Source organism: Stegostoma tigrinum, chromosome 27 (assembly GCF_030684315.1).
Source record: "Stegostoma tigrinum isolate sSteTig4 chromosome 27, sSteTig4.hap1, whole genome shotgun sequence".
Lineage (NCBI taxonomy): Eukaryota > Metazoa > Chordata > Chondrichthyes > Orectolobiformes > Stegostomatidae > Stegostoma > Stegostoma tigrinum.
Window position 1 is genome coordinate 15,873,507 of NC_081380.1, and position 18,778 is coordinate 15,892,284.

Consider the following 18,778-nt stretch of genomic DNA (forward strand, 5'->3'; position numbering starts at 1 on the left):
ACTGAAAATATAAAACAGAAAATATTGAAAACCCTTGGGAGGTCCAGCCAGCACACGGAGAGAAAAATATCCACAGGTGCTGTCAGATATTTTTACTGCCAGCATTTTCATTTTTTTAAAATTTAAACAAAACAGACTTCATAGGGAAATGAAACAATAATTCTATAAAGCTTCTATGAATGCACAGTCTTCCATTTCAAAGCTACAATTTAGGAGTCAAGCTTTGGGTGCCTTTTCCAAACATCTCCTTCAACATTTCCTTAGCTTAGCAAATTTGCAAAACTCTTTCAGATGTTTCCTTACATTAAACATTCTAGAAAAGCTCAGCAGGTCTGACAGCATCTGTGAAGGAAAAAAACAGTTAACATTTTGGGTCCTGTGACTTCCAAGATTCTGACGAAGGGTCATCGGGCCAAAAATGTTAACTTTGTTTTTTCCTTCACAGATGCTGTCAGACCTGCTGAGCTTTTCCAGCAATTTCTGGTTTGCTTCCTGATTTATAGCATCTGCAGTTCTTTCATTTTTCAGATAAATGCGATGTTGGAACCAGATCTCAATCCCTGGAACTTGTAGTTTCCAGACAGATCTGGTCTGGGTTGTTCATATGGAAGGTGTCTGGCACCATTTTACTCTCTTCTGTAGAAATGATATTTTTGAAATATGCCAATATACCTGGGTCTTTTTACTAAGGAGTCCTGAACCAAAGGCAAGTTATGCATTTTGACAGCATTTCTTGGAGCGCATTATTGCAGAGCCTTAATAATTTGGCAAAGAAAAGGAAGTTGTCATTATTAGAAGTCTCCTAGTTGCTGCAGGAGCTCAAGAATCTGCCTTACATCAACCCACCTTCAGCTCCTTCATCAATAACCTTCTGTCCATCTGTGTTAGGTTCAGAACTTAATTAAAACTGGCTCTATGCCTGCATGCAGCAAAATCTGGACAACATCCAGCCTTAAGTTACAAGTAACAATTGGCCACACAAATACCAGGAATCCACTTTCTAAACAAGAAAGAAACTAAGCTCTTATTCGACATGGAAAACCTTGTCACATTCAGAGACATAACCATTTCAAAGTCAGTTATCCTGGCATCACCAGTGACAAGAAAGTCTTTAGACCAGCTACATATATGTTTACCCTGAACCCTATTCATAGCCTGTAAGGCACAGATTAGGAGTGACAGAAAATGCTATTTTTCAGAGGGAGTGTGGCTACACCAACCTCAAAGATGCACAATAGTATTCAAAACAAACTAGTCCTCCCAACCAGTCGTGAACTCAAATGTTCACAAATGTCACACATTGGTTTTGACATGCATTATGAAAAGGCACATTGCAGCAAGACAGGGAGGCTGAGCTGACTTAACCAGCTGAGTAATTTCATTGCAACTGCAGTAAAATTATTGACCTAACATCACAATGGTGGGCCATCATTGAATAGAAGGAATATAGTGAAAAAGACTCTGATAGAAGTGGGTCTGGGATTTCAGCGTTTAAAGTAATGTAAACAACTAAGCCAGAGAATGTCAAACAACATTGGCTCAGGTCAATTCCTAGTCACTTCAAAAACTTCCAAGTTTAGAATAAAAACAGATCATGAGCAAAGATCAAACCTCAAAAGGTAGCTAAAGCAGTAAGAGACAATAAAGAAGAAGCACTTACTGTCCAGCCAAATCTTAGAAATTATGCAGTTAATTTTGAGCATTGTACCAGGTCCAGAGTAAGCAGTAACATATGTTTGATTTGGCATAGAAGACTGCAGTTGTCGTCAGATGCTCAAGATAGAAGTTGCTTGTGTGGAGAGGAAAAAACAATAAAGATGAAATTTCTAACAATTTTGGGAGCAGGGCTGTGGACTTCAAATTATACATGTTGGCTTGGGGTGAGGTTTACGTTTCTGTTGTGCTGCTAGAGCGGTTGAGTAAACAGTTTTAGCTTGGATTTCTATAGCATTGGGGGCAGTGGTGATTTGGGGTGGGTGGTTTCCTAAGATTCATTTGTACTTTCTGGCTGGAGCTCAGATTTCTCCGGTTGGTGTTTACTGCATGTGGCATAGAAAATAAGTGGTGGTCTTTCGTACTGAATGCCACTGTTGCAGTGTCCGTTCCCTGGTGCCTGCTACCATCAACTCTAAATGATACTGCTAAGTTAATGAGTAACCATAGATTGCAGGAACAAACAAAACCCACAGCACTACCCCAACACTGACAGAACAAGGCCACCAAGTTCTATTACATGCAAAGGAGTATAATCTGGAATAGTGTAAGACATGTTACCTACATAACCAGGCAGCCCCTAGGAAAGCAGGCAGAACATTTGGTTCTATCATCCTGGGAAGAGGTCCTTTATTCAAATTGCATCTCCATTCTTCACCACAAAGAAACCAGAGCAACAGCAGACAGCCTGGCTATAAAATGATAACGAAGAGCTGTGTTTTCTCACCAATTTTTCAAAAAAAAGCATGCATGATTTTTCCCTTCTTTTGTCCAACATCACACATATCTTGTGGCCATCTTCCACCTCCCAACCACTTAGCTATATTAGCTCAAAATGGGATTTGAGTTTTGAACGTGGAGGGCTGTTTCCTCATTTAGATGGTCCTGGGGAATAAGACAGAGCGTAGAATCTGACACCAAGACATTACAAGGATTAGATGGGAATCAAGCCATGCCAGTGTGAAAATGTGTCTACATAATTCACACAGCATTCTGAGTCCTGAGGAAATTTATAAATATTAAAGATTCACAATTCTGAACAAACTATTTACATAAAACAAAACTTCACCAGATCACTTTTGGGTTAAAAGATAAAAAGAATTAAGTGAGCATTCAAGTCACATTGACAATGCTCCAGGAAGAAGCTCAAACACAGCAATTCCAATCAGTAGATATCTAATACATTTAGGCGTACACCTTGCCTCAAATACCACTGCATTGCATCTCAAACTTAAGTTTATTTCTCTAAAGGTTTTGAGCACATCATTACTACCTGTCCATTCATCGAAACCACCATGTTCAAAATTCTCCACACAGCATTTGTTCCATCACCAATATAACGTCTTTGGGGTCGTTATTCCTCCTGTCCTCTCCAACCACAAAGCAACATCTGAACAATGGATAATACAATTCCCTTCTCATGTCACTCCTCTGTTTTCCAGTTCTGTGGAATTGCTGTTATGATGCTTCAACCCCAATCTGTGCAAATATAGTCAATGCCTCCTCTTCCCTGTAATTTATTCCTTTAATGCACGAGGTGACAAGATCTTCATATATGTTTTTGTCATCTTTGGGCTCAATTATTCCAATCGCAATTCGCTTTTTGTTTCACATCCTCCACAAATTAAAACTGCATAAAAGTACAACTAATGGTAATTTGCCCTGCACACTAATCAACTCATTCCTTGCTAACCCAAATTGATTCAAACTGAATGATTGAGGGGAAAAAATAAGTTACTTCCCCTTGTATTATATCTTACCATGACTTAGTCCTTCAGCAGGTCTGAAACATCCTGCAGCTTCACATTCCCTCACGTAGCTTTCTTACTGCTGACTGACCTTTTATACACCTGCCATATCTCCAGAAATGGTGATAGTTTGATCCATTCTCTGGCACACGCTCTCCAAAAAAAATTTCCTCTCTGCTACTTTCTTTGTTCGATCAAGTTTTCAATCTCTCCCTCCACAGAATAGGGACCTACTGTTGCATCTGATTCCATTTGTGAAATACCAACTGTTAAAATTTCTACCTCAAATGATAACTGTTGTCACTGCATGTAGATTAGATTAGATTACCTACAGTGTGGAAACAGGCCCTTCTGCCCAACACGTCCACACTGCCTCTTGAAGCATCCCACCCAGGCCCATCCCCCTATAACCTACACACCCCTGAACACTACGGGCAATGTAGCATGGCCAATCCACCTAGCCTGCACATCTTTGGACTGTGGGAGGAAACCGGAGCACCCGGAGGAAACCCACGCAGACAGGGGGAGAATGTGCAAACTTCACACAGACAGTTGCCCGAGGCCGGAATCGAACCCGGGTCCCTGGCGCTGTGAGGCTGCAGAGCTGACGACTGAGCCACCATGCCGCCCCTTAATGCAGGTGAGAACCCAACCTGAAAATTTTGTTTGCATCTCCAAAGATCCTGCTATTTGTTGAATAGTGTGCAGTAACATCCCAGTTTCTCTCTTTAGAAAATTCAAACCTACTACTGCTCATCCATGGCTGCTTTAGTGTCAACTTTGACTGTCTGCACTAAATGAAAGAATTCAACTCCAACTAAAAAGGAAATGATTTATATTTAGCAATGAAACAGGATTCAAGGATAGCATTAGATTGGACTTAATGAGATGAATCTTTTATTCTGTGCTATACTTTTGTTAAGAAGTGGCCATATGCAGCAACTTGATTCAGGAAGCCCACAGTTATGGCTACCTTGGACAAATGGCAGAAGTACCAATTACATGTAGAATATGGACACATGCAAAAGGCCTCAGCACACGCCCAAACATTTCATTTAGTACTTTTAACTAGACAGCAAGAAAGCTGTTCAATCCAGAGCAGAGTACATCTAAACAAATCAGACTTCTAACCACTGTACCATCTGCTTGTCAGCCACATTACTTCCAACCAGGTTAAACACAGCCAGTAGGGCATATTCTCACTGAACCATCTCTGGACTCTAAATGAACAGTCTACATCTTCCACTCTTGCATAGCTTTGGCTGTTCTCATTGTTTGGAAGATGTGATAGGTTGCTCCCCAAAATCCACTTCTGAGCATACTGCAATGCAATAGCACACCAATGGAAAATCCCTGCTGCAGGCTACAGCAAATCCATGAACACAGGAGGAGAGAAGAACAAACAAAAGAAGTTTGAGGATTTGCAAGAAAAAATAGTGTTATGAAACCAAACTGTAAAAAAAAACTTTAAACAAAGGCAATTTGATAACATGGGTTGACTTTTAAACTGATGCTTCACACCAATAGGCATGAAGTTAATCATACATCTTAGAAAGACTGGCAGCATATTAATGTCAACAGTGCAGGAATATTCCAATCTCAGATTGCCTGTTGCCTTCCAATTTGAAGCTGAACATTGCCCACTTGCAAACCAAAACACCACCTCAATGTATACTCTCCAGTTGCGGCAGTTCCCAGGGCAGACAATGGCATATTGGATAACTGTTATTCATAGATCATAGAATCCCTGCAGTGTGGAAACAGGCCCTTTGGCCCAACAAGTTCATGCTGATCCTCAGAGTATCTCACCCAGGCCTATAACCACCTTATCTACACATCCCTGAACACTACGGGCAATTTAGCTTGGCCAAACTACCTGCACATCTTTGGATTGTGGCAGGAAACTGGAACACCCGGAGGAAACCCACGCAGACACAGCGAGAATATGCAAGATCCACACAGACAGTTGCCCAAGGATGGAATTGAACTCGAGTCCCCTTGCGCGGTGAGGCAGCAGTGCTAACCACTATGCCACCATGCCGCCCCTAAATTATTGCTCAAATGACTTGCATCGAAGACAGGGCAGAAACTGTGGAGATTATAATTTCACAAAAGTTGACAACTCATCCCTGAAAAAAAATCAGTCAGCTTGAAATAGAAGTTTCATCCAAATTCAAAGATTTTATTTGGATATCTGGATACAAATTAACTTGGTATTTGAAACATAAACAGGTTTTCAGTGATGGCAGGAAACCAAGATGGGGGATTTCAGGAACAGGAAAATATAATCATAACACATGCATTATTTACTAGTTACAAGAGGTTAGTAAGCAACTACAGTTTCCTCCCTAGCCACAATGCTACATTCAACTGAAACCAAGCTGCAGAAAAATAACAGAAACTTTGCAGAAACTCAGGAGGTCTTGCGTAGTTAATGTTTCAGGACTCATGACCCTTACTCAGAACTGGTTCGACCAAGAACATTGATAGAATTTAACAGCTCCATAAGTCTCATAGGGAACTATCATCAAAAACACCAATGTGACAGCCAAGGAAAGCAACTGAAAACATCTACTCACTGGGTCATTTGAAGAATGGCTGGAGTCATCTGTGGTTTTGGGTTTAGCTCCCCACGTACTTTTCACAAAAAGTTTACAGTTAAAGAAAATTTCATACAGTACATAGTTTGTATGCCTTATGAAAGGATAAAGCTGAAACATCACTGACATTGAAATATCACTAATCTACCACCCTATGTACAGCCAACTACAGGAAGATGAAATCTGACCAAATTCACAATATCTGAAATTAACATGCGAGACACTGAGAACCCTCATTACATTAAATATGGAGTGTCCACACAGGCTGAAAGAAGCTAAGCTATACATTTCTGGGCCTGGGATCAGAACTGTGGTTCCCTGCATTATTTGGTATATTCTACACAAATCACTTTATCCTCCAAGCAGAGCAGCATCTACTCAGATTCACACAAGAACAACAAGCATGCTTTGACCCCCAAATTATGCTAGGAAACTACTTTTGTTCTCAATTATGAAAACAAACAGCGGCAATTTAGAGGAATATGGATCAGGAACAGGGGGGCAGGACTGGTGTAGTTTGGGATTATGTTCGATATGGACTGGTTGGACCAAATGGTCCATTTCTGTGCTGTATGAGTCTATAACTGCGTGATGCCAGATGAAGTCTTACAGACTGACTCTGATAAATTTGCTGGACTAATTCATGGTGATGTAGGTTCTGCATGTATACAGAAGAGATGGGCTTGATGGATCAAATGAAATTTCCTTACTTCACACTTTGTTCTTATTGCCATTTGGTATTATCAGAAGCACAGTGAGCTTTTTGAACTGGACCTAGCATCCTTTGAAACAATTTGCCAAAATTTCACATCCTTTGTGATGTTCATTCCTTGATCATTGTAACATGAGGTGTGCTGAAAGCAGAAGCTCAGAGATGTTATCCACTTATACACTTTAAAATTGTCAAATACCTGCCACAGCCCTGGCCAAATCAAACTGGATTGAATGCAAGGTTGCCTAGTCCTGCTAAAAAAAAATGTAATTTTAAATTTATCTAATTTTATTTAATTTATTCAGAAGGGAGACTCCCCCTTGCGCGCTCTGTTCCCCATCTCCAGGATTATTTTCCGACTTCATTTCTTTAACGGTCCAAAGGACTGTTAACCTTCAGCATATCCTGTTACAGTTGGGACTTAAAAGGCCTACAATACCTATAATATACCCAACAATTTGAATATTATCCATGTACATAATAGTTACTCTCCAACAGAATGTGCAACAAGGAAAGCGACTGTGCATCGTGCAGAATGCAGAAGGCTAGGCCACCAATTCAGCCATACAATCTGAAAAATTCCCCATCTGTCTAGGATGCTCCTATTAATAAAAGGCGCCACTATCTCTACATTGGTCCACGTCCATATATTGGAAGACTTATTCAATGCCCAGGCTTGGGCTGATAAGTGGCAAGTGACATTTGCAGTACACAAATGACAACCAATAACTATCTCCAACAAGAGAGAATCTAAGCATCACTCCTTAACATTTAATGGCATTGCATTACCATCACCGTTTCCCCCAATATCAACATCCTGGGAACTACCATCGACTACAAAATCAATCAAACTGACCAGATAAATACTGTGCTTACAAGGACCGGTCAGAAGATATGAATCTTATAGCAAGGAACTCACCCCTTGATTCCCCAACGTTGTCCACCATCTACAAGGCACAGGTCAGAAGGGTGATGGAATAATCCCAGCTTGCCTGGACGAGTACAGCTCCAACAACCTTTAAGAAGCTTGACACCATCCAGAACAAAGCAGCCCACTTGTTTGACATGACATCCATAAACACTTCCTCCCTCCATCAACAACTTGCAGAGCAGAAATTTACTAAGCATCAACAGATAGCACCTTCTAAACCTATGACCACCACTATCTGGATGGACAAGTACAACAGATGTAAGGGAACACCACATTCCATAAGATCCCATTCAAGACACTCATCACCCGACTTGGAAATATGTCACCATTCCTTCAGTATGCCTGGGTTAAAATCCTGGAACTCCCTCCCTAATGGCATTGCGAGTCTAACTAAACCAAATGGGCTACAACTGTTCAAGGCAGCAGCTCACCACCACCTTCCCAAAGGCAACTAGGGATGGGCAATAATGTTGCTGGCTGGGTCAGACATCTACACCTCATGAATGAATAGAAAATAATCAGTTGGTCATACTAACAGGACAAAGCTGGAGGCTATCCACACTGTATATAGTGATACATATTAATTTGGCATTTATTCCAAAAATAGATCAACAGCAGAGGATGCAGAGGAATTCAATGCAAGAAACCTTTGTCATGATGAATGTTTATATAGCTACCAATTATCACTAGTACAGGGTCAACATTTGAATGCTGAGTGTTGGACAATAAGTGTTTTCAAATCATGACAAGCGCGGCGAGGGCAGAACACAAGCTAAACTTAACATTAAAAAAAAGGACAATACCACAAGAGTTTTTTTTATCTGCTGTCCTTCCCATTTCTCTCGGCACTGGTCCAGCTTGGCTAACCGCCATATCAACTGGCTCTTCTTCCTTGGTTCTCTCTTTTTTAACACTGTACCTTTTCCCTGGGAGTTTGCTGTTGCTTGCTGCACAGCAATACTATAATATTTGAGACATATAAAGGCCACTGCTCAATCTGTAGTTGTTCAAAACAAGCCATCACGCCATGTCCTATTTCCCGAATAGGAACTTGTTCTCTTCTTCTTTTAAAAAAACCTTATTTTTCATTCTATTGCTCACTGGAAATGTGCTCCATACGGGTCCTACCCTTTTAATTCAAAGCCAACAATTGCTATCATCTCTTCAACAATTTAAACTTTAAAATGCATATTTAAATGCTCCGTGTCATAAAAGAACTTTCCTGGAGCCAAATTCACTGTACCTGCGAAAATATCAAAAGACCTTCATCTTTGTTCCCTTTGTTTGCCTTTGTAGATATTACACAGAGCTAAAAGCTTAGTCACCTTTTCTCACAATTCAGACCTGACATCCAGAACTCAGCCTTATGGCTTTCCTTAGATTTAGTCTCATGATTGTGAAAAATCTGTAAAATAGTGTCAACAAAGAACCATCTCTCCACTGAACCTTCAAATAGGAAATATTTGTTGATTTATGCCTGCACTGCATAAAAGTAACTTCTGAAATATTTAACAATTCCTAACAGTTTTCGCAACGCTAAGCGCTTAAAGGTGATTGTAACATGACTGACTAGAAAGTGAGACTGCACACAAGAACATTACCTGCTCACAATATGCAAGGTACATCGCAAATTAGGGAAGTGCTGGCTTCTCAGATTCACAAAACTGTGTCCAAAATTCAGAATGCATCACTGAACATGAGTTAACACATTACCATCTGCAAGTGTTCCAGGCCTGTCCGCACCTGCAATAATGGTATTGATCAACAACAGTAGTAAGTGAATACCACTTCTTACAAAAAATCCAGCTTGTCTTCATGAATCAGACTGAATAATGTCTCTTTGAGGCAAGTAGCAGCATTTTAACTATCTTGTTTTGCAGCTGATAACAGAACTTAAATCTTATCATTTCACTTACAAGTAGATTTTAGCTCTCCTTAAAGAGCACAATGATTTACACTGCTCTTAATGTTTCAGGAATTTCATTCAACTATGCATCTGGTTAAATTGTTCCATCAGTAATGATGAGTTTCTGCACTTTCAAAAATCAAATATTTACTCCTCGTGACTTGAAGATGTAGAGATTTGTATAAATGTATCTTGGTCAAATTATTCACTCTGATCTTTCCTGAAAGTCTGTTTGCTGGTATTATCCAACTCTGATCTTGTTGATGATATTTTACTTGTTGGTTACATTAGAAAACATTGTTAAAATGGGTTAATATGTAGGAAAATGAATCCAAAGATGAAGGCTTGTCTGTATTTGATGGGGCACTGTCTGGGTTGTTCAGTTTAATTATGTTATTGTCCATTCATGTATTTTTAAATATAGCTGCCGATAACCATCACACCTCATCCCAAGCAACATTCTTCAGGCTAACTAACCTAGGGAACAGAGTAAGATATTATCCCAACACCCACGTCAGATTTCTCAGCAGCTGTTAGTAGATTGAAGAAAGTTGGTGGAAGACTTTTCTCCCAATAATTCCTCCTGTCCACATCCATCCATGGAGTGCTAAGGCCACTTGTAGCCCAACACTGCTGTACAGCTGAGGAGATAATGGGAACTGCAGATGCTGGAGAATTCCAAGATAATAAAATGTGAGGCTGGATGAACACAGCAGGCCAAGCAGCATCTCAGGAGCACAAAAGCTGACGTTTCGGGCCTAGACCCTTCATCAGAGAGGGGGATGGGGAGAGGGAACTGGAATAAATAGGGAGAGAGGGGGAGGCGGACCGAAGATGGAGAGAAAAGAAGATAGGTGGAGAGAGTATAGGTGGGGAGGTAGGGAGGGGATAGGTCAGTCCAGGGAAGACGGACAGGTCAAGGAGGTGGGATGAGGTTAGAAGGTAGATGGGGATGCGGCTTGGGGTGGGAGAAAGGGATGGGTGAGAGGAAGAACCGGTTAGGGAGGCAGAGACAGGTTGGACTGGTTTTGGGATGCAGTGGGTGGGGGGGGAAGAGCTGGGCTGGTTGTGTGGTGCAGTGGGGGGAGGGGATGAACTGGGCTGGTTTAGGGATGTAGTAGGGGAAGGGGAGAAGGGAAGGGGAGCCTCCTGCAGTGCCACAATGATGCCACCCGAAGGTTGCAGGAACAGCAACTCATATTCCGCCTGGGAACCCTGCAGCCTAATGGTATCAATGTGGACTTCACCAGTTTCAAAATCTCCCCTTCCCCTACTGCATCCCTAAATCAGCCCAGTTCGTCCCCTCCCCCCACTGCACCACACAACCAGCCCAGCTCTTCCCCCCCACCCACTGCATCCCAAAACCAGTCCAACCTGTCTCTGCCTCCCTAACCTGTTCTTCCTCTCACCCATCCCTTTCTCCCATCCCAAGCCGCACTCCATTTCCTACCTACTAACCTCATCCCACCTCCTTGACCTGTCCGTCTTCCCTGGATTGACCTATCCCCTCCCTACCTCCCCACCTATACTCTCGTCTCCACCCATCTTCTTTTCTCTCCATCTTCGGTCCGCCTCCCCCTCTCTCCCTATTTATTCCAGTTCCCTCTCCCCATCCCCCTCTCTGATGAAGGGTCTAGGCCCGAAACGTCAGCTTTTGTGCTCCTGAGATGCTGCTTGGCCTGCTGTGTTCATCCAGCCTCACATTTTATTATCTTGTACAGCTGAGGAAGTCTTTTTACTTCGTTCTTTCAAATTAGGTGGGCATTACTGATGAGGCTAATATTTGTTGCCCAATCCCAAAAGACCATGAATGACAAGGCTATTTCAAATGACAGATAAAGACTCAACAGTACTGACAGAGATTTAGTGTCACACGTGGGCCAAGCCGTTAAGGACAGAATTCCTTCTTTATGGGATGCTAGTGAACTAGATGAGGTTTCAAGGCAATTGATGATAGTTTCACAGTTGCCATTACAGGAGTTAGTGTTCATATCCAGATTTACTGACTGAATTTAAATTCCAATGACTGCCATGGTGGGACTTGAACCCACGTTCCCAGAGAACTAACCAGGGTTTCTGAATTACCAGTTCAGTAACATCACCACTACATAATTTCCCTAGGTTGAATTTGGGATATAGTGAATATGGTTCACTTAAAGACTAACTTGACTAATTGAATTTTGCAAAACAATGCACAACAGGTAGGTTCAACTTTAACCTACCTGTTCATAACGCAGATCCTTTTCTGTTCCACAATTCTCACTCTTACCAATGCATTCCTCTAAAATAATAGATTTCTACTGTTTACACATAAATGTTCATTTCACAAAGTAACCACTGAACAATTTTAACCAAAGGTATGGATTTTGAAATTGTATATGGGTGCATATCTACATTGCTAAACAGAACAATGCAAAGGTGGATAAAATGAGCTGTCAATAAATTAATTGGCAAAATAATCTGAAATATCAAACTGCTGTGACAGAACTGCACGGCCGGAATATTGACGTGAGAACTTGCTCTGCTTTGTTTAGTGAGAAAGTCCGTTGCTCAACATGACACTGACCACATAATAAGGCTCTCTTGGATTTGATTGGTCCTTGAGTATCAAGCTAGCAGTTCTGAACTCAACTACAGTTTGGAATCAGTGATAATGGGAACTGCAGATGCTGGAGAATCCAAGATAATAAAATGTGAGGCTGGATGAACACAGCAGGCCAAGCAGCATCTCAGGAACACAAAAGCTGACGTTTCGGGCCTAGACCCTTCATCAGAGAGGGGGATGGGGTGAGGGTTCTGGAATAAATAGGGAGAGAGGGGGAGGCGGACCGAAGATGGAGAGAAAAGAAGATAGGTGGAGAGGAGAGTATAGGTGGGGAGGTAGGAAGGGGATAGGTCAGTCCAAGGAAGACGGACAGGTCAAGGAGGTGGGATGAGGTTAGTAGGTAGGAGATGGAGGAGCGGCTTGGGGTGGGAGAAAGGGATGGGTGAGAGGAAGAACAGGTTAGGGAGGCAGAGACAGGTTGGACTGGTTTTGGGATGCAATGGGTGGAGGGGAAGAGCTGAGCTGGTTGTGTGGTGCAGTAGGAGGAGTTTGGAATCACTAATTGCTTCAGCGCTCTTTGGCTTGAAAACTCAAAATTCAGCATCGATTCCTGTCCATGGTCAACGTGCAATAATCTCGTACTGACCCCCATGTCACTTTTCCCGCCTGCCCACATTCATGACAAGAAAGAGTATAATTTGCTGTGTGCATGAGACGTCACAGGATATGGGTTCAAACTTTGAGGAAGAGATTTTGTGGGGGGCTGGGGAGTGGTGGGTGTTGGGAGCAATAAATAGGTTATGCTGCATTTTTGAACCTCGTCACTGCTGGACATCGATTGCATTATCCTCTCCGATGCTCTCATGATGTTTGCACCTGGAGCCAAGGTGACTCAGTCAAGATCAAACAGTCTCCACAAGCAGATAGAGTGACTAGAACAGTTCAAACTGAATACAATACACACAGGTGAGATCCCTAAGTTTCTCCTTTTAGTTGCTCTTAATTAGTCTTTAGCTGTTGTCCAAACCAGGCTCCATAGTGTATACAAGGCTGCAAAGATGTGGCTCAGAGATATGGAGTTCTTTATCTTCATCTTTATTAGAGTCAGTGTGACTTTGGGACTGGTTATCAGGTGATCTGAGAGAAAACTTCTTTGAAGTATTCAGATAAACAAATCTCTCATGTTTGCTTTTGGCTTGTTTAAGCTGTACTTAGGGCTGGGCTACAATTCTCTACTCAATAAACACCTCCTCAGTCAGAACCTAGCCTTTCATCTACATAATGTATTCATTTCGTCAGCCATGAAGATTAAAAAGAATAAAAATACAACAGATCCCTATCAGTTACACAGCTCTCACTCTGACCAATGCATTCCTCTAAAGTAACAGATTTCTACTGTTCGCAGAGAAATGTTCTTTTCACAAACAGTCTGGGTTAACCCCGGAACAAGAAGTGAATTACAAATATTCATACAGGAGGGTTTTGATCATGACCTGTTTGAACAGCCATGGAAGGTAAAACTCAGCTTCCACCCATTGACAAAATAGAAATGCAGCAATCTGGAATACAACAACTCCTTATATTTCAGTAATACCATGAGGGAATTAATCAGTATCCAGCTTTAGTCACCACAAAGAACAGCACTGGCATCGTAGCTAAGACAAAAGAGTCTCCAGCACTTAAAGGTTTAATGTCATCAACAGAAATTTCTCCTTAACCAAGCTTAGATGGGGGTGAAAGACACAAAAGCTTTGCTTATAGTTTGAGATCAAACATTACATGAAAACAATCACTAATCCAATAGCAGCAGGACTTTGGAAAATTGCAATAAACAAGACAGTACGCAGTACTTTGAGGCAGTCCTACAAAGAAGCATTTACTGAACTAGTAAATACAATTTTTCAAGGCATCTAAAAATTGTAAATTCAGAGGCATTTGACTCTTCGATGATTCTCTCTGCCGCACTGGCTGTGATCAAAGTCTTTTCAAAAACTTAGTCTGCAGTAAGACACACCTTCACACTACAGTATGGGGCCTGATGTGGATAACAGTTCTACATCGTCATTGAAAGCACCTTAAAAGAGAAAAGGAATCTCACCCTTATTTATTGTATTCAGCTTGGATTTTAAAGAGAGCCAAATAAAAGAGTCTTTTCTCGGAGAACAACTTCACTAAGGTTCTGGAATAAAGATAAAATCCTGCAGATGCAGGAAATCTAAAACAAACACAGAATGCCAGAGAAATTCGGCAGGTCTATCAACATCTCAAGTTAATTAACTCTGCTTCTCTCTCCACAAGTGCTGCCAGTCCTGAGTTTCCCAAGCTTCGCTGTTTTGTTAAAGTCCTCTTTCCTCATGAGTACATTCATTATCAGCATTATTCACATGGCCTCCAGAACCCAAACACAAAGTTGCCACTAGTTCTCCTTGGTGGAGTCACCTTTACCATCTTCCTAGTGGCCAGATGCAACTCTCACCAACATCCCAAGCTCTATCATCCTCCTATTGATGAGCTATAATCTTCAGCATCCCCCCACTGAGCCAACATACAACTTTCATCAAATTCTAACTTCATCAACACAATCCACACTAAGCTCCTACAAACTCCAAACCAACTGTCCTCCAGCACCAACTGATATAATGCATTACCTATCAACCTACTCTTGCAGATGACACTTGCCAAGCTTATGACTAGGTGAGAGGACTCACGACCAATGCCATGCCATCCCATCACTTTCACTGATCTCGTCATTTAATATTACCTCCAGCCTCCACCACCCACTGTATTCTACATTGACAGTTATTGATGTTCGATTTGATTTTGATTTGGATTTGATTTAATTTAATTTATTATTGTCTCAGGCACCAAGATGCAGTGAAAAGTACTGCTTTGTACTAACCAGACAAATCATACCTTGCCTAAGTATACCAGGGTAACAGAATAGAATGCAGAACATACTGTTACAACTACAGAGAAGATGCAGATAAAGATTAATATGGGAGGTCCACTCATAAGTCTGATAACACCAGGGCCCTTAAATTTTATACATCCTGGGGGACAACTTCCATTAAAGCAGCTAAAATTTAACAAATTAGCAGAAGAATTTATAAGCAGTGTTCAATAAAATGTAACTAATCAGAATTTAAATTGACTGTAACATGGGGTGCCATGAAAATTGTGTTTTACATCACACACCAAGACAGCAATTAACTCAGCACGTCATGAAAGAGAATTGAGCTAGGCAAATCATTTTTGCATTCTGTTGCAAATATTTGACCAACAAATTAGAATTTTAAACTTTTATAGTGCATGTTATTATGTTAGCAATCACTAAAAGCTCTGACAGCAATTCACCAGTGATATACCCGAAACAGGAAGGGATTAAGGAAACCAAGTGTCCAGCTGCCGGAAAACAGGTTCATGCCCCATGGGAGGCATGAACTGTACAGATGCAGTACATACCCCCACAGACAGACACTGGTAAGCCTTCATCCGTCAGCACAAGATCCCCAGAACAACTGGAGTAAAAATACAGAGGGATTTTTTATCTCGCTAGCAATTCCATAAACCTGCATCAAGCACAACCGAGATAATAAAGTGTGAAGCTGGATGAACACAGCAGGCCAAGCAGCATCTCAGGAGCACAAAAGCTGATGTTTCGGGCCTAGACCCTTCATCAGAGACGGGGATGGGGTGAGGGTTCTGGAATAAATAGGGAGAGAGTAGGAGGCGGACCGAAGATGGAGAGAAAAGAAGATGGGTGGAGACGAGAGTATAGGTGGGGAGGTAGGGAGGGGATAGGTCAGTCCAGGGAAGACAGACAGGTCAAGGAGGTGGGATGGGGTTAGTAGGTAGGAAATGGAGGTGCGGCTTGGGGTGGGAGGAAGGGATGGGTGAGAGGAAGAACAGGTTAGGGAGGCAGAGACAGGCTGGGCTGGTTTTGGGATGCAGGGGGAGTGGACAGACCTACAGCACTAGCAGGTGAAATACCAGAGCCTATGAACAGGACAATTCAAAACAATGATTAGGCACAGTCAATATCGATTCATGAAAAGAAAATTATGTTTAACAAACCTAACCTTTTTTTTGCAGTTGCAACCAAACAGGGTAAAGAGAAACTGGTCTATTATGCTTCTAGATTTTCAAAAAGCATTTGATAATGTGCCATGCATGAGTTTATTATGCCAAATGGATTGGATGCAATATAATAGCATGGATTAATTAACAAATAAAAAGCTGTACAGGAATAAACCAGCCATTTTCAGGTCCATTGGTTTTAACAAGACAGGTATGAGAAGGATGAGTGATGGTAGTCCACAACTACCCTCTACATCTATTACTTACATGATGCAACCAAGTCTAAAAGATCCTGGTTCAATGTTACGAAGCTAAATGGGAAAGTAAGCTGTACAGGCTATGTAAGATGATCAAGGCAGGTTAACTGTGTGTGTAAGAATATGATGGATGCAACACAATGCAGAGAAATGCAAAATTATCCACTTTGAAAGAAAAAACAGAAAAGTCAAAATTTTGCTCATATAGTAAAAGATTGGGAAATGTTAGTATCCAGGGGATTGGATCCTGCACAAATTACTGGAAGATAACATACAGGAAAATAATTGGAAAAAAATGGTATGGCAGCTAATACAAAACAATTGGAACAAGAGTTTAAAAGTCTAACAATAATTGAGTTTACAACTGGGGTAATGTGTATAGTTTTGATTAGTGAACCTAGCAAGGGTAAACTTGTATTTCAGGAAGAGCAACAAAGGTTGATGTAAACTATGTTCAGGTGGTGGTTGAACTAAAAGAGATATCATCAACTGGGTCTATATATCCTCAAGTTTGGAAAATGACACATGATCTCAATGAAACACATGCAATTTGGGCAGATATTGTTTACCCCAATTAAAGAATCAAGAAAATAATGTCACTATAAGGGTTCGGCAACTTACAGCCAAAGTGGAGGAATTTCTTCAAAGAATTGTGAAGTTCTGGAATGCTCAGCTCCTAAGTATATGGGATCAAAAAATTTTTGATACTAAAAGGAACCAAGAACTGTGGGAATAGCGAGGGCAGCTTCAGGTAGAAAATGAACTATGACCTACTCAAGCTCTTTTCTCAAAGCATTCTTATATCATAGGTGAAGTTAAACTCATATCAGCAACCAGAGGCTGCATAAAGAATCTTCTTGGTATCACAAAAGCTGACGCTGAAGTCCATCTCAGAGCACCCAATCCATAGAGTTTCAGTTTATTTTTAACAACACTACTCAATGATTCAAAATACACATCAAACTAATGTTTAATGAGGGCTTCTAACTCCTGAGTATTTTATAGCATAATGAGAAAAGTAACTTGGCTACTCACTTTCTAAGGAAAATGGTTTGCATTGAACATTCAATACAGTTCCATAGTTTTGAATGGCCCGATATTTCTACATATTAAATGATCTTAAGATATTCAGTCATACTAATGGCCAACAAACCCTGCCAAATGGATTAATGCAACATATAGCATGGTCACTCAATTACAGAAAGTACTTGGGTTTATCCCATTGTGTGTGCCAAGTCAGATGATTCCAACTGAAATAGCAATTTAGTAATACAATTGGCCTTACTCTGAGCCAAAAGCAGAAAATAAAGCTTGCTTAGGACACTTGCCACTCTCTCTGATATGAGAAAGCTGATTTACCTACAGAAAGTTATGGTTTACATATAAAGACTGCATGGAGGGGCTACCCTCATCTCTGCTGTGTAACATCAGTATCAGGTATAACAAAAACCTAGTGACTCCAAGCAGGATCAGTTCAAAATAATCAATTTCAGTCAGAGTAGAATTAAACAAAGCATTACCGGCTGTTAAATCACCACGAATCATACTTCAACTAATCAAACCAACTTAATCCTCGGAGCAACATTTATCTTCTAATATATCCCAGAAATAAACACTGGGAGAAAAGGCTTCCCTGGAGTAAATGTTCAGAATGCTTTTTGCCCGTACAAATGCAGTGGCCCTGCCTAAATGCTGCTTCACCTCATTCCACATAATAATGTCAATGTTCAACAGGGACTGAAATCATATGACACCAGGTTATAGATCAATAGGTTTATTTGAAAACACAAACTTTCACAGCCTCACTTCTTCCTCAGAAGTCAGCGAGAAAAAAAAGGGTCACACCACTGATGAGGACGTATTTAAAAAAGCCTAAGATGCTGTTAAACCTTTAATCAGTTAGATGGTTTTAATTTGTTAATATGTAAACATAAATTCCCGTATTCATTTGAAGCCATGGTCCTGAGAGAAATGAAGGTTTTATCAGTAAAAAGAAGAGGTGACATTTTAGGTCAGTCAATGCATGTTTGATGAGGGGCCTTGTTTAGAATCTGTTTGTGTTTTGGTTTGGAGTCAGACTGGTTTCACTTCAAAAGTGTGAATTTCTAAATTGTCACAATGGCTGAATGTATTTTGTTCAAAAAGCACACAGTTTAGAGACAATGTATCTGCAAATACAAGTTCACCCCATAGATTCACGAGCACACACACTCCCTCTCTGCACCTGTGTACGGGACTGTGGGGTGACAGTTTACTGTGGCGGGAAGGGGGTGGCTGTTTACCATAGCA

General features: G+C 41.0%; 1 protein-coding gene across 4 annotated transcripts in view; it reads right to left on the reverse strand.

Moving 5' to 3' along the window:
* The window catches only part of LOC125464582 (E3 ubiquitin-protein ligase RNF43), a 341,070-nt gene that overhangs the window by 139,207 nt on the left and 183,085 nt on the right, over positions 1-18,778 (reverse strand). The window contains exon 1 of one of the 4 annotated variants that reach the window (XM_059655199.1): positions 18,010-18,048. The exons of 2 other annotated variants lie outside the window; for them this stretch is intronic. The gene's annotated coding sequence lies outside the window, so the exon portion shown is untranslated. Of the gene's footprint in view, positions 1-17,110; positions 17,175-18,009; positions 18,049-18,778 lie in introns of those variants that run through there. One more of the 4 variants, XM_059655198.1, reaches the window with a different exon arrangement.